Consider the following 13,586-nt stretch of genomic DNA (forward strand, 5'->3'; position numbering starts at 1 on the left):
TAACCAACACTGGAAAATCCAGGGCCTGCTACAGAACCTGGCATGTGTTAAGGGAGCAAACATTTTTTTGAATTGCTGGCTCCAAATCCTGTGCTTTTTAATTCCACAAGCTGTAAGAGTGTATTAACCACAGTCATTTAATGAACATTTATTTTTTAGTCTTTTAAAAAGATTTTACTTATTTATTTTTAGAGAGGGGAAGGGAGAGAGAAAGAGAGGCACAGAAACATTAATGTGTGGTTGCCTCTCATGAGTTACCCCATTGGAGACCTGGCCTGAAACCCAGGCATATGCCCTGACTGGGAATTGAACCGGTGACCCTTTGGTTTGTAGGGTGGCGCTTTCAGAACCACTTCAGCCGGGGCTAATGAACATTTATTTTGAGCTGGGACTAGCATAGGCATTTTAGATATACCGTCTCTAACCTCAAATCTCAGGAAATAGACATGATAATGTCTCCAATTAACAGATGAAGAAACAGACTCAACAAAGTTAAATATCGTGCATAACTTAACACAGCTAGGTAAGTGGCAGGGATTGGAGGCCGAATTAGCCTTACGTCAAAGCTAATATTTTCTACAGGGAAAGGTTGGATGAGGTGGGAGAGCTTCAGGTCTCTGAGTCTCAGTTTCCTCATCTATGAAATAGGGGTGAGAATTCCACCTCTTGGGGCTTCTCTGAAGAGTAAATGGGCTGATGCAGAGAAGACACTCAGCTCAAAAGTAGTAACTGTTTGTTTATCATGTATTGCCTTCATCATCTTTGCATCACCCTCCCTCCCTCCCTCCTGTGGCTGGTGTGAGGAGGAAATGGGCTAAAGAGGGGGTGGGGGAAGCAGCCTCTGTGAACTTCCCTGGACCGAGGCCATGGTCAGGTTGACAGCCAGGCATTTTTTTCCCCTTCGGGGATTGTTGTGCTTGGCCTAGGAGTGCCCAGGCCCCGTTCCCAGGCGTGGAGGGGCTGCTGTCCCACCAAGTGTTTCAGGATGGGGTGGGGAGTGGGGGATAGAGCTAGGCCCCCCTCACCAGGCTGGGGGCACCTGTAGGCACTCTGGGGAGCCTGGAGGTGCCTCAGACCTCAGCTATGGCTGAGGGTTACGCCAGCCCCAGTGGTGACAGCGTCATATTGCTGGTGCACCTGGGCTTGCGCAATCTGGAGAAACCTGGGCACCAGTGGAGACTTCGGTGCCCCCAGGGCTAGGAAAGTTTGGGTCACTACGGAGAAAGTTGTGGCCACGTGGGATGAAGTTGTAGAGGCTCAAACTTTTCTCATTCTGAGCTCATCAGTGGGTTCCTGAGGCTGGCTGAGGGATTTGCCACCAATTAGGCCGTAATGAGCTGGACCTCAGAAGCCTGTGAGGCTCCCCGGCAGACAAGGGCTCTGCAGGACACCTGGGGCCCAATTACAGCAGCCTGGGCCTGTCCAGCTGCGGCCTGAGCCCCAAGGAGATCTGTCTGCCCCCAGGTGCCCACTTTGCTCGCCTGGCCAAACTTTTAATGAGTGGAAATGGCGACTTCTCTCATTTGAGTGTAGCCCAGGAATGCCACCTGGGTCCCGCTAGCTCCCTCCTTAAAGAGCCAGAACAATTTCTAGAGTATGCCTTGCTGTAGTTTCAGTGGCCTGGTCAGTGACAGGTCATGTGGGGTTTAGACGCTGACCTACTGTGTGGCCCTGGGCAAGCCCCAGGCCACTGTGGGCCTTATTGTTCAGGGGTAATAATCACAGGGTTGGCGTGAGGCCCCGGTGAGATAACACAAACTGTAAAGTGATGGCTACATGTGAATGGGCATTTTTGCCCTTGATTATTGTATCACACTAGCCTAGCTGGGACCTTGCCCTTGAGCCCCACTCCAGCTGAATTAGGGCCAACTCTGAGCGGGCTGCTCACAGAGGCAGCAGTGTGGCCCCTCCCGCTCTGGGGGCCTCTGGCTGGCCCACCTAGCTGCCCCCTGCTGTTTCTAGTTTTTTCTTGACCCACACTCCCTTTCCTAGGTCAGCAGGCAGGCACCACCAACACTGTAAGAGCCCTGCTATTATCAAGTACAATCCTTACTTCACAGATGGGGAAACTGAGGCCTGGGAGGAGCAGACCCTGAACCCGAATTCCCTCCTTTCCTGGAGCTTAAGTAACAATAAACCTTTGTGCAATGTGGGGCCCTTAGCATGTTGGCCTCAGTGACCCTGCGAGGGTAGGTAGGCAGTCATCTGTTTACCTCATTTCTTATGGCTAAGCTTGCGGCCTCCAAAGTCAGACTGACTGGGTTTGAACCCTGCCTCTGTTATTTACGAAGCTCCTCTGTGCATCTCAGTTTCCTTACAACAATAGTACTTATCTCATATATTGATGCATTAAATGAGTTATAATCCATATAAAATGTTAAGAACTGGGCATAGTACCATTGGGCATAGTACCATTGGACTCTGCATAATTAATATTACCTGTATTTCTTGTTATAGTTCTATCATCTATTCAGCACACATTACTTGTGCTCCCACTGTGTGCTGAGCTGGGAGTGATAGGCTCTGGGGATAGAGCAGTGAAGAAGACTGACCTTTGGAGTTCCACTTTCTGGGGGAGAGAGACACATAAAGTCCTGATCTCAGGACCGAGGGTGTGGCTGGCCGAGGTGGGGATAAGCCAGGGACGCAGCAGAGGGGCCCTGACCTGCCTCCGGTGGAGGGAGGCACAGTCAGAAAAGGCTTCCCGGAGGAAGCCGGGCAGGGGTAGGTGTTGGCCCGTTATTTACTGAGCGCTTAAGATGGGTTGGGCCTGTGCTGAGTGCTTGATATTCATCATCTTAGTCCATCCTCACACAAACCTGTGAGGTAGATGACACTCTTTTACCTGAAGAGGAAACTAATGGTTAAGTTACTTGCCTAAGATCACACAGTCAGTAAATAGTGGGGCTGGGGTCCAATCCAGGGTTGTCTAACCCCAAATCTTGTCCCCTTTCTTCTCCCAAGAGGATGCTGTGGTAGTGCTTAGGACAGGCGGATGGGCCGGTCAGGACAGTGGGAGGTGGCCCCAGATGGAGAGGAGATGCTCTCAGGGAATTCCGGCTTTGGTGCTGCGGGCCCAGATCCAGGTGTGCCCTCCACCTTGGGCAGAGGGGCAGACTGTGCACTGGGCACCAGCATAGGCCCTGCCCCTGGGCTGCCTGGGTCCCAGTCCACTTACCATCAGTATGATCTCGAAGTGATCAATCTTTCTTTATCTCAGTTTCCTCCCCTGTGAAATGGGGATGATTCTAGCAAGTGCTTGCAGTATTTCTAAGTGTTTTTTTTCCTAAGAATTTTACATCTATTACTCATTTAATCATGATCTCATGAAATTTTTTTCCAGGTGGGTATGAATTAAGGTATAAATTAGTTAATATACTACAGAGTGGCCAGGAGGCCATGGAGAGGGCCCATAAAAAGTTAGGGAGGAGCACGATGATGACAACAACGGCAGTAATAAAAAAGTGCCCTCACAACTCCAAAGCACTTTGCAGTTTATAGGGACTTTCACGCCGGCTCTTTCACTTGAGCCTAGGAAGGCAAGTGTGTTCCAAAATGTATTTTGTAGGATAAAGTTCCATACTAATAGCAGTTTCTTTTAAAAAAGACATGGCCTGTTCAAGTTAGTATGGAAACCACTGAATCAAACCCAAGCAAACAGTTTTCTTTTCTGAGAGACTCTAAATGGCTAACATGCATTGTCAGCCTTCACAAAGCAAAGGGAGACACAATGTCCAGTGCTTCTGCAAGTCACTGGACCACAGGATCCCTTGTTCTAAGGAGTGTCTCTGGGGGTTGTGACCCCTGGAAGACACTTATGAAAACTTGAGTAAAGAGCTTTGGCAAGTCACGTGATCCTAGGCCTCAGTTTTCCTATCTGTAAAATGGAAATAATGGTGCACATATGACAAGTCCCGTTAGTGTTGTCTGAGGACTAAGTAAATGAGTGGTGTAATAATGCGCTCAGCATAATTCTTGGCAAATAGTATATGGGCAATGAACGTTAGATTATTGTCAATACAACCACTGTATTATTACCCCCTCGCCGATAAGCAGAGGTGGGTAGACGGCTCCCAAGCCCGGTCAGTTTTAGTAGTATCTGCAGAGCATCCACACAGCCCGCCCTAGAAGGGGCCGATGACTTTCCGCGGGGGTGCAGGACTCTGGGTCAGAGTCCCGGGCCTGCCGGCCCACTTGCACTGGGGTGGGTGGGCAGGGGAGAGACCCCTCTGACACCAGCGCGGTTCTCGAGCGCAGCTTGGCGGTGGGGCGTAGGTAGGGGGTTGTGTGTGTGTTGGGGGGGGCTCCCTGTGTAAAGCAGGGGGCGCCTGTTGATTCAGGTGGCGGCAGGCGGGAGAATGGCGGCACCGCCAGCCGTTTCTGCGGCGGCGGCACGGTCCTGGTGGCCACGCCGGGCCTCCGCCTCCGCGGTCCCGCGGGGCTCGTTAGCTCGGCCGGGCTGGCCGCCGCGGCCCCGGCCCCGGGGAGCCAGGCGCCTTCGCTAACAGCGGCTCCGCCGCGCGCTGACGAGGCCTCGGGAGGCTGGCGGCTCCGCGGGCCGCCAAGTAGACAGTGCGCTCGCGAGCGGAGGTCCTCGGGGGCCGCGCGCCGGCCCGAGGGCTCCCGAAGAAGGAGCGCTGCGTGACCGCGGCCGCGCCGGGGCGCCCGAGTCCATGGAATGAGCCGGGAGGGCTGGCGGCAGCTGCGAGCGCAGCGCCGGTACCCAGCCCGGCTTGTGGCCTGGGCTCTGAGCGGCCTGCGCGGTGCGCTCAGGCGTGGCGTTTGCTCACGGGAGGCCCCGGGCCTGTGTGATGAGGCTTCAGGGCAGAGGGCTGCTCTGTGAGGTGAGGCACCCGTCCTGCCTGTGGCTCACTCAGCTGCCTTCACAGGAACAGCCAAGGATTAGGGCTGGTAGAGCTGTAGGAAGGAGACCTTGACTTGAAGATTTTTTGGATGCCTCATTTAAATTTTTCAACTCTATTGTCTGCTTTTCTCAATGACTATTTTCTATTCTAGCCTTAAGCCCGGTTCGTGCCCTTCCCGCCCCCGCGGAAAAATAACAAAACCAAAAATCTATTTGGGATGTCTCAGCGCGTCTTAAAGTGAGTGCTTTCACTTGTTGGCCATATCAGTGAATGCATCCCGGGGACTCAGGACTCGCTGCGACTCTCCCAGCTGCCCCACTTTCTGGAGAAGTGGGTGCCAGGCCTCGCAGGAGCGCGTGCTCTTGGCTTACTGGGCGAGGGCTGTGCCCGTGACGCTCTGTTTGGGGTCAGGCGTCCACAGTGTGGACCTAGCGCTGCCTGACTTCCCTTTTTCTTGTGTTACTATCCCTGAGGTACAAAAAACTATATATAATGATAACCCTATGCAAATGACCAACCAGTCCTTATATATACCTAAGTCCTCACCTCCTCAATGTTCAACTGCCTTGGGCTGGTCTATTGCATCGCAGTGATGATGTGTACCTGATGATGGATTCCGAACAGTGGTGACGTGTGCGCTGCCCCTTACGCCCCCCTCGGTGCTCCTTGTCAGGTCACGTTTGACTTCAGCAGGATAGGGAAGATTTGGCTGCTATATAGGAAAAGTCAAGAAGTCAGGAAGTTCATTTCTTGGCTAAAAAATGAAATTTGGCCGAGAAAAGAAGTTACTTCTTTTGGCTTTTCAAAATCCTGTATTTTATAAAGTGTTTTCTATTTCCCCTTCAAATGTTCAGGCCATCTTAAGGTATGGGTTACTTGGATTACAAAGGAACTTTATTATTTTAAAAATTAGTCATTTATTTTTAGAGAGAGGGAAAGGGAGGGAGAACGAGAGGGAGAGATAAACATTGACGTGAGAGAGAAACATCAATCGGTTGCCTCTCTGGTCTCTTGGGTGCGCCCTGACTGTGGACCAAACCTGCAACCCAGGCCTGTGCCCTGGCCGGTGATCCAACTGGAGACCTTTCGCTTTGTGGGATGACACCTAACTGACTGAACTTTAATTCCTTAAAAAAAAAAAAATACTGACATCATCATCATCTAAAATCAAAGTTGGTTGCTTGAGGACCTCTCTGAGTTTGTGGCTAGAGGGGTAACACCGAAGGGCGTCATCTTAGGAAGGGCCTGGTGTGGGACCAGGCTGGCCATTTTGCAATCGGGGACGATTGCAGTGTGTTAGAAAGCAGGGTGGCCCTTCTGTGGCTCCCAGGCAGAGATCGGCACAGCGGGTGGGGAGGCAGTTCCTTCCATATGTCCTGTTTCCCTCTACCTAACCTGGCCTACCCTTTAAGGTTACAGCCATCATTGTAACTGTCAACTGCAATGAAATTAACTTGGCCGTACTGGGTGGCAATCATGGCTACTCTGTCCCTGAAGGTGCAGAGGTGGCACTGGAGCCAGGTTGCTCTCTAGAGGCTAGGGAGGCCCACCGCAGTGGTACTGTCCTGACAACTCCTCCCCATCCCCACAGACAAAGCAGGCACACAGCAGCCCTCCAGGTAACTTGTTGTGCCTTTGGGTCTGCCCAGATGAACCTCTCTTTAGCCTGTATTGCTTCCCAAGGGCGTAGGTTGGTGGAATGCTTGGAAGGAACCCGCACTTGGCAGGAGCTGAGAAGAGAGGGAAGAGGGTTCCTCCTGGGTCTGCTGGGCTACGCTCCCACCTGTGCTGCAGGGAAAACCCCACCAGACACGAGTCAGATACCGACTCTCTGTGAAGTGTGGGTCACCGGCCAGCAGTGATCACGGAATGCTGCGGATGGCTCATTGAAAACGCAAGAAAAAACATGCACAGAGCCAGACTAGTTTCTGTGGAGAAGTAGGGACGGGATAGCCACCCCCTCTAGTGGGAGGTGTGCTGATTTACCATCCAAACCTGCTTTTATTTGGCTCGTTTTGCATAATAATTCAGGTAAGGCACATTACTCATTATGAGGAAGTAAGGAACAATAGATAACAAGGAACTCTGCGGGTCTCTGCGGGTCTATTTTGAGTCAGGGTGAAAGAGCTGTAAGACTTTTAAGGAACAAACTAACTTCCTCCTTGGACCCTTCTCATTCAACTGAGAGCATTCTAAACAAAGCAGGTTTCACAGGGTTTTACATATTCTTTCTTAGGCCTGATCACCTGGGGAACCCGCCCTTTTCAGCACAGGGCGGCACCACCCTGTCATTGTTTCAGGCTTAGGTGGGGCAAGGGAACTAAGGCAACCAAGAGATAAGGAAATTTTCTCCTAGACGGTGAGGACTCAGGCTATGTCAAAGCCGAGGAGCGAGGGTCCATCACCCCCTTTTGCTGTAGCCCCCAAAGTCCTTCTTTTGGGGGCCTTCCACGTGATCGTGCCTGTCTTAGGTCGTTCCCCCCTTGGGGAATCTTACCCGTCTTTGGCTAACTGACCAAGCTTTGGGGTTCAGTTATGAATGAAGCAGCAGAAGCAGCGCTCCTGCCAGGGAGATAAGCTTTTGTCTCCTTGTTGGCTTACGGTTCCAAGGACGTTCCCTTAGCCTTAGCCTAGGCGGGGGTTACAGCTTCTGATACCAGGCAGGGCGGTTCCCAACATCTCTGGTGAGTCTCTAGCTTACCAGGATTTTGGATTTGAGCTACTTCTTCATCCTTATCAGTATCTTGGACAGAATAAATAAATAGTTAATTTAGAAAGTATCATTGTGTAAGTGAATTGTACCACTTAGATTTTCTTTTAACATAAGACCCATGATGCAAAGCTGAAGCATCTAATGAGGATTGTGCTTCCCCTGAAAATTGGGATTTCCTTTAAGGCAGGGGCTGGTCAAGATTCTTCTCTTTTGTCTTTGGCCACAGACAGCTGAGTGGTCTTGTTTCTAAGATTTGTACTGTAACTGAATTCAGGTTCAGCTGCCCGCCGCTACGAAAGCCAACACTAGAGGCAGGTGCGGATGTAAAGGAAAGTGGTTTATTCAGGTGCCAGCCACCTGGAAGTTGGGAGACTCATGTCTCAAAGCCCCTCTCCACCTCTGAGTGGGGGCAGAGATTTGCATAAGGAGGGAGATGGGAGCAGAACAGAGAGCTCAGTGGTGGGGACTGGAAAGCTCTCCATGTGCAGACGAGCACAGTCCATTCCCATAAGGCCAGTGGTGGTCAGTGCTCAGCATCCTGGTTCAGTCATCCCGGCTGCACATCATCCCGGTTTTCACATCGTCCTGGCTCCACGGCTGAAGGTCAACAAATCTCCCGGAGCCGGGAGGCCTGAAGGTCAGTGTCTGTATCTTTGGAGGGTAGTTCCTAGGATCCTTATACAAACATGCTGCTTCTCTACAAGCTGCGTATCAGTCAGAGTCAGCATTTGCAGGAGCAATGTCAAAAGGAGGATGGGGCGGGTTACAATCCCCCGCTGCTCTAATTCCCACTGTTACAGTGTTCCACTGTTATAGTACCACCAGTTACTCTGTGCCAAGTGACTAGACCCCTGAGTGTGGGAGGTGGGGTGAAGGGTGTTGGACACAGAGGGGTTCTTGTGAGAAGTAACTTGATGACAAAGAACATACAGGCACCTACCTTAAGGGAGCCTAGTCCTATGGGAGCTTATTTCTAAGGATGATGGTAAAAATGTTTAATAACCAGCATGCTGTGATTTGTGAGGATGCTGGCCTGGCATTGATGGTAGCATGGCCTACTTTAGTTGGGCAGCATCGTTTTAATGGGATCTTTCATCTCCCAAGTCTCCTCCGCCCACATCCAGGCCCAGGTGAGGGTGAAGGGAAAAGGGAAGGAGTCCTGGTTCACATTGTATTGTCTACTTCTCAGCAGGGCCTGCTGGAAGGAGGCCGTGGAGAAGGCAGGCTGAGCAAGACCGGAGGTGGGAGAGAACAGATCACGACTTTTGGGCCAGAAGATGGCCTCCATTCAGGTTTTCTTAAGTGTTTGCAGAGCTGAGAGCAGAGCTGGGAGCTGAGCTGTGGGTGGGTGGCTGCAGCACCCCCTTCTGTGCCAGGGGCTAGTTTTCCCATCGCCCAGTACTCCTTGGGCACCAAACTTAGTGCTTATTGCAAGGCTTATGTGAAACTGGCCACAAAAGTATACAGTAGGATACAGTCAGTTCACCACAGAGGTACTGTCCACCTCTGACCCCTGTCTCCGTGTGTCCACTTGACTAGGGGGTATGCTTGGACCCCTGTCGGAAGACAACTTCCCAGGGACGGTGCTGGAATTCTCAGATGCTGCTTCGGGCCCCTGAGGCTGGGCCTGCCGGATGGTGCCTGTCACTCTCATGTGGCAGTTTGTGAGAACTCCTGCCTCCACTGTGAACTGTATCAGTGGCTAAATATGTGACGGTCACTCCTGGAAGGGCAAGGAGACAGTTGGGTGAGGAATTCTTCCCTCGAAGTTAGGTCTTTCCACCATGGGGACAGAGTGGCAAACCCGGCGAGCTCAGTGATCTTCAGCTGTGGTGAAGAGAGTTGCCGAGTGCCAAACCCAGCCCTTGGGGATTGCCAGAGATTCTGGTATCTCCTCCCCAGGCAGCATCATTAGTTGTCACAGCAGACATGTTACCTGCTCTCCCTCCTGGCTATACCTGGCCTGATTCCCGCTGTACTTTGGGGAGCTGAGTCCTGCTGGGAGCCAGTACCTGCCAAAGGCTGGGAGTGATTTCTGCCCATACCCTCTGTGGGTGGTTGGCTGGCTGAGTGCCTGCTTCCCTTGGCCACTTCCTGCCACTGCTAATCTCCTCCATGTGGCCTGTGCCTGGCAATGAGCCCTGCCTGGCAGAGCAGGCTGCACGTGGGGTGTCTTTGCCAGGCAATCCTGCCTCTAGCGCTGGCACTGGCCCCATTTCCTGGAATCCTTCCTGGGAGGCACCATCCCTTGCAGAATTCTCCTGGGATCCTCCACAGTGCCTCTCTTGCTAGCCCAGCACCTGGTTACATTTCTGGATTATTTTTCTTCAACTCTTCTGGTGTTTGCAGGGTGCTTTACTGTTTGCAAAGCACTTTTGTATTTTATCTCATCAGATGCTTAGAAGCCTCTGAAAGAGCAAGTGACACCCCTGGGGTGGGCCCTGGAGTGGGCAGATTTGCGGAACGGTTTGTTCTGCCTCTGCCTTTGCTCCCTGGGACAGGGATTGGTGGGAGGACGCATCCTCAGGGTCTAGATGGGGCAGGTGTGTAGCCATCTACTAGGGGCCAGGAGTCCTCTTCTTGTGTGCCAGGGGTCAGGAGAGTCTGGAGCCCGCTGTGGCTCCCTGCTTGCCTGAGCTGGAACCAATGGGGAAATTCTCTTATAAGAGCAATAGCTTTGGGTTTAACCTTCCAGGGGCAGTGACAAAGGGTTGGTAGGTTGGGTCTCCTGCATCACCAGGCCATACAGAGACATTCTTGGCATAGAGTAGATACAGGAAGCTACTGATGAAGGGGGAATTCCCTAAAGAGAAGGGTGGGTATATGGACGGAGCTGAGATCAGCCAGCCGAACTGTAGGTTAGGTCCCCATGAAACCTGAGTGTCAAAGTTTGGCCAAGTGCTGTTTTCTAAAAATGGAGGTGAACTCAAGTTTGCAGGAACTGAACTAGCCATTCTGTCTTGGTGGTTACAGCCGTCTGCTGCCCAGGCCATTTCCGCCAGACTCTGACAACTGTGGGGTTGCCCCTGCTCCCTCACCTAGCCTGCCGGTTCCTTAAGGGGGTCTGCCTGGCCTTAGGGCTGGGGAGGGCTGTGCAGTGGGAGTCCCCCTGAACCCCGGCAGCCTGGGTACCTCATGGTGCCCCGGGCCATGGTGGCACTGGGCTTCACTTGTGGACTCTGGGAGTGTACTTCAGGGAGGTGGCCTGCCTTCCTCCCATCACCTGCTCCTACTCAGGGCCGGGAAGAACTCCTGGACAAACTAATTTTCTTCTCTACCTAGGAGAGGGATACAGTATCCTCATGGCCTAAGGTTAGCTGCTGAGAGGCCAAGGACTGTGGCTCAGGTAGGTGCTGGTGTCCTGGCTGCGAGGACGATGCCAAAGTCCAGAGGACTCTCAGGAAGGCAGTGGCGCAGTGTGTGGGTGACTGCTGAGGGAGGAACAAGGGATTCTCACGGTACAGTTATTTGCTGGAAGACACTTCCTTTCCATGGAGGTGGTGCTCCTGGGCAGAATCCAGGCCTTCCCCCTCAACGAGGTCACCTGAAGGAAGACCAATCTTTCTGACCTCTGGTGGCCTCCTCCTCCTGAGGGAGCCTGAGTCTGCCTGTGCTTGGCTGAGGGACTCATTTTTTCAGTCCCACAGCCACTGTGGGTTGTCCCTGAGCACCAGCTCTTCCTCTCCCCCTTGTGGCCTCCCCTCCATGTGTGTGCGTGCACGCATGTGTGCGTGTGTGTGTAGGTTTGGGGTGGGCCTGCCCCGCTTGGCTGTGGGAGCCACAAGGTTGTTGGGTTCACTTGGGTTGTGCCAGAAATGTTTCTGTGTATACTGAAAGCCTAAAACCTCATAGCAAAACGTCAGATCTTTAAGGGAGAGTTGTTGGGCAAGTCAGTAAGGTGACAGGAAGGTTTGGGACCTGAACTGGGGGATGGGGACACCTTGCTGTGGTCTTGGCACATGGAGTCTTGGCTGTTTCTGGATTAAAGGCCTCAGGAGGAAGGTGAGCCAAACCTGGTAGAGGTGGTGATTTCTCTGGTACCGAATATGTGCCCTGTTGTAGCTGCAGAGAGGAGCGTAATTAGACCCCTGCCTTTACAGAACCTGATGTCTGTACACGGCCTTTACTATATGCTTTAAATACTCAAACACACATGTGTATGTGTGATATGCATATATACACGCATCTATCTAGTGTAAACACAAACACACAATCGCAATCACACACATCTATCTAGCATCCTCTTTCTTTTCCTACGTATCTTCCTATCTACCCATTTTAAAAACCAAGAGTTCATATGATACTTCCAAGTCCAATTAAACACTTAAGGTTAATTTTAACCTCTTTCCTTTCCATATGTAATTTCCTTCTCCAAAAGTGAAAATAAGGCTTCAATTACTTACAATATATTTACTGGTTTGCTTAATCTTAGAATACATAGAATATAGTTTCAGAATTGCTAACTAAGTCTTCTGTGGAAAACAAATGTACTACACAGAGTTTAATATTTGTTAGAACTGGAGGGTATGGAGGCAAAATATTGTTTTGAAACTTACTTCCCCCTTTCACTGTGTAAGCCGTTTTTTTTGTTTGAAATAGAGTCAGGTTTGTATGCTTCCATTTGTATTCTGTTTTCCCCTTTTATACTTGATTTCACTGACTTGAAAAATTGAGTATGTGGCATGTTATTGTGGTTGTAAAAGTCAGAACTGCACAAAACCATAAACTACCAACTCTCACTCCCCTCCCCCATCCCATCACCTTATTATTTTCACCCCATTTCCATGCACTCCCTGGATGTAACCATCCTCCATCCTCATTAGTTTCTGGGTTACCATTCCTAAGTTTCTTTTGGACACACACACACACACACACACACACACACACACACACGGGTCTTTCTAGAAGGTATCCAGCCATGTAATATGAAAAATAGGCATTTATAGAAGAAGATACAAGAAATATTGTACATAGGACAATGATGCCTCAGTCCCCTTCAAAGTAGGCACCTTGGGACCTTACCCAGTTCTCCCAGTCGCCATCAGCTGCTCCGTTGTTATTTTCCTGAATCCCATTGACGGTCTGAAATCTCTCCCTTTCAAAAGTGATTTTAGTTTTGGGAAAAGCTGGAAGTCACAGGTCACCAAATCTGGGCTGTAGGGGGCAGGGTGATTTGATGTTTTGCCAAAAAACTCTGCACGGGACATGATACATGAACAGGCAGGTTGTTGTGATGAAGCTGCCAATCACCAGTTGCCATAGCTGCAGTGTTCTGAATCATCCAAACAGTTTCAGCGGAGGAATGTTCAAGCTTAATGCAAAATCTGATGCATATTTGTTGCTCTACTTGCTCAGTCTTTTTGAATGAAGTGGCCACACAGTACACATACTCAATGGCATCTACCACCCCCATTGACTACTACAGTGAGGTCGTCATTGTTCATGCATGCACATTCCAGTCCACTCTCCTCAGCTGCCAGGTTACATGGATGTTGCACAAACCATTCTAGTTATATTAACAATGGCTGGTCTTTTTCTGGACAGACCTTATATTTTCTTATTTCTCCTTTTTTCATTCACAAATGGCATAAATGCTTTCACATTTTGCTTTTCCATTTAACAATGTATTCTGGAAGCCATTCCACATCAGTTTATGTCGGGAGCCGACCAACAGCTGACCTTTGACACAGTCGAGTCGGGTCGGGTGAGACGCGTCTGCACAGCAGCAGCGGCTGTGGCCGGGTCTCCTGTCTATCTCTTCCCGTATGCCTGTCCCTATTAACATCAGGTGGTGGGATTTTGGATGCCTGTGCTTTATAGCAAGGGACCTTGCACGATGCCTCTGGTTCTGCGTGAAGTGACTTGCTGACCACTAACTGGAGGCCCCTGGTAGCCCTGGTGCTGCCCACTCCCCCCATCTGGAAAGTTGAGGATAGATTTAAACTATGGGCAGACTAGCTGCCAGAACGCTGGAGGAGGGCGTTGCTAGGAATGTCTAGGGAGTCACC

Source organism: Phyllostomus discolor, chromosome 6 (assembly GCF_004126475.2).
Source record: "Phyllostomus discolor isolate MPI-MPIP mPhyDis1 chromosome 6, mPhyDis1.pri.v3, whole genome shotgun sequence".
Taxonomy (NCBI): domain Eukaryota; kingdom Metazoa; phylum Chordata; class Mammalia; order Chiroptera; family Phyllostomidae; genus Phyllostomus; species Phyllostomus discolor.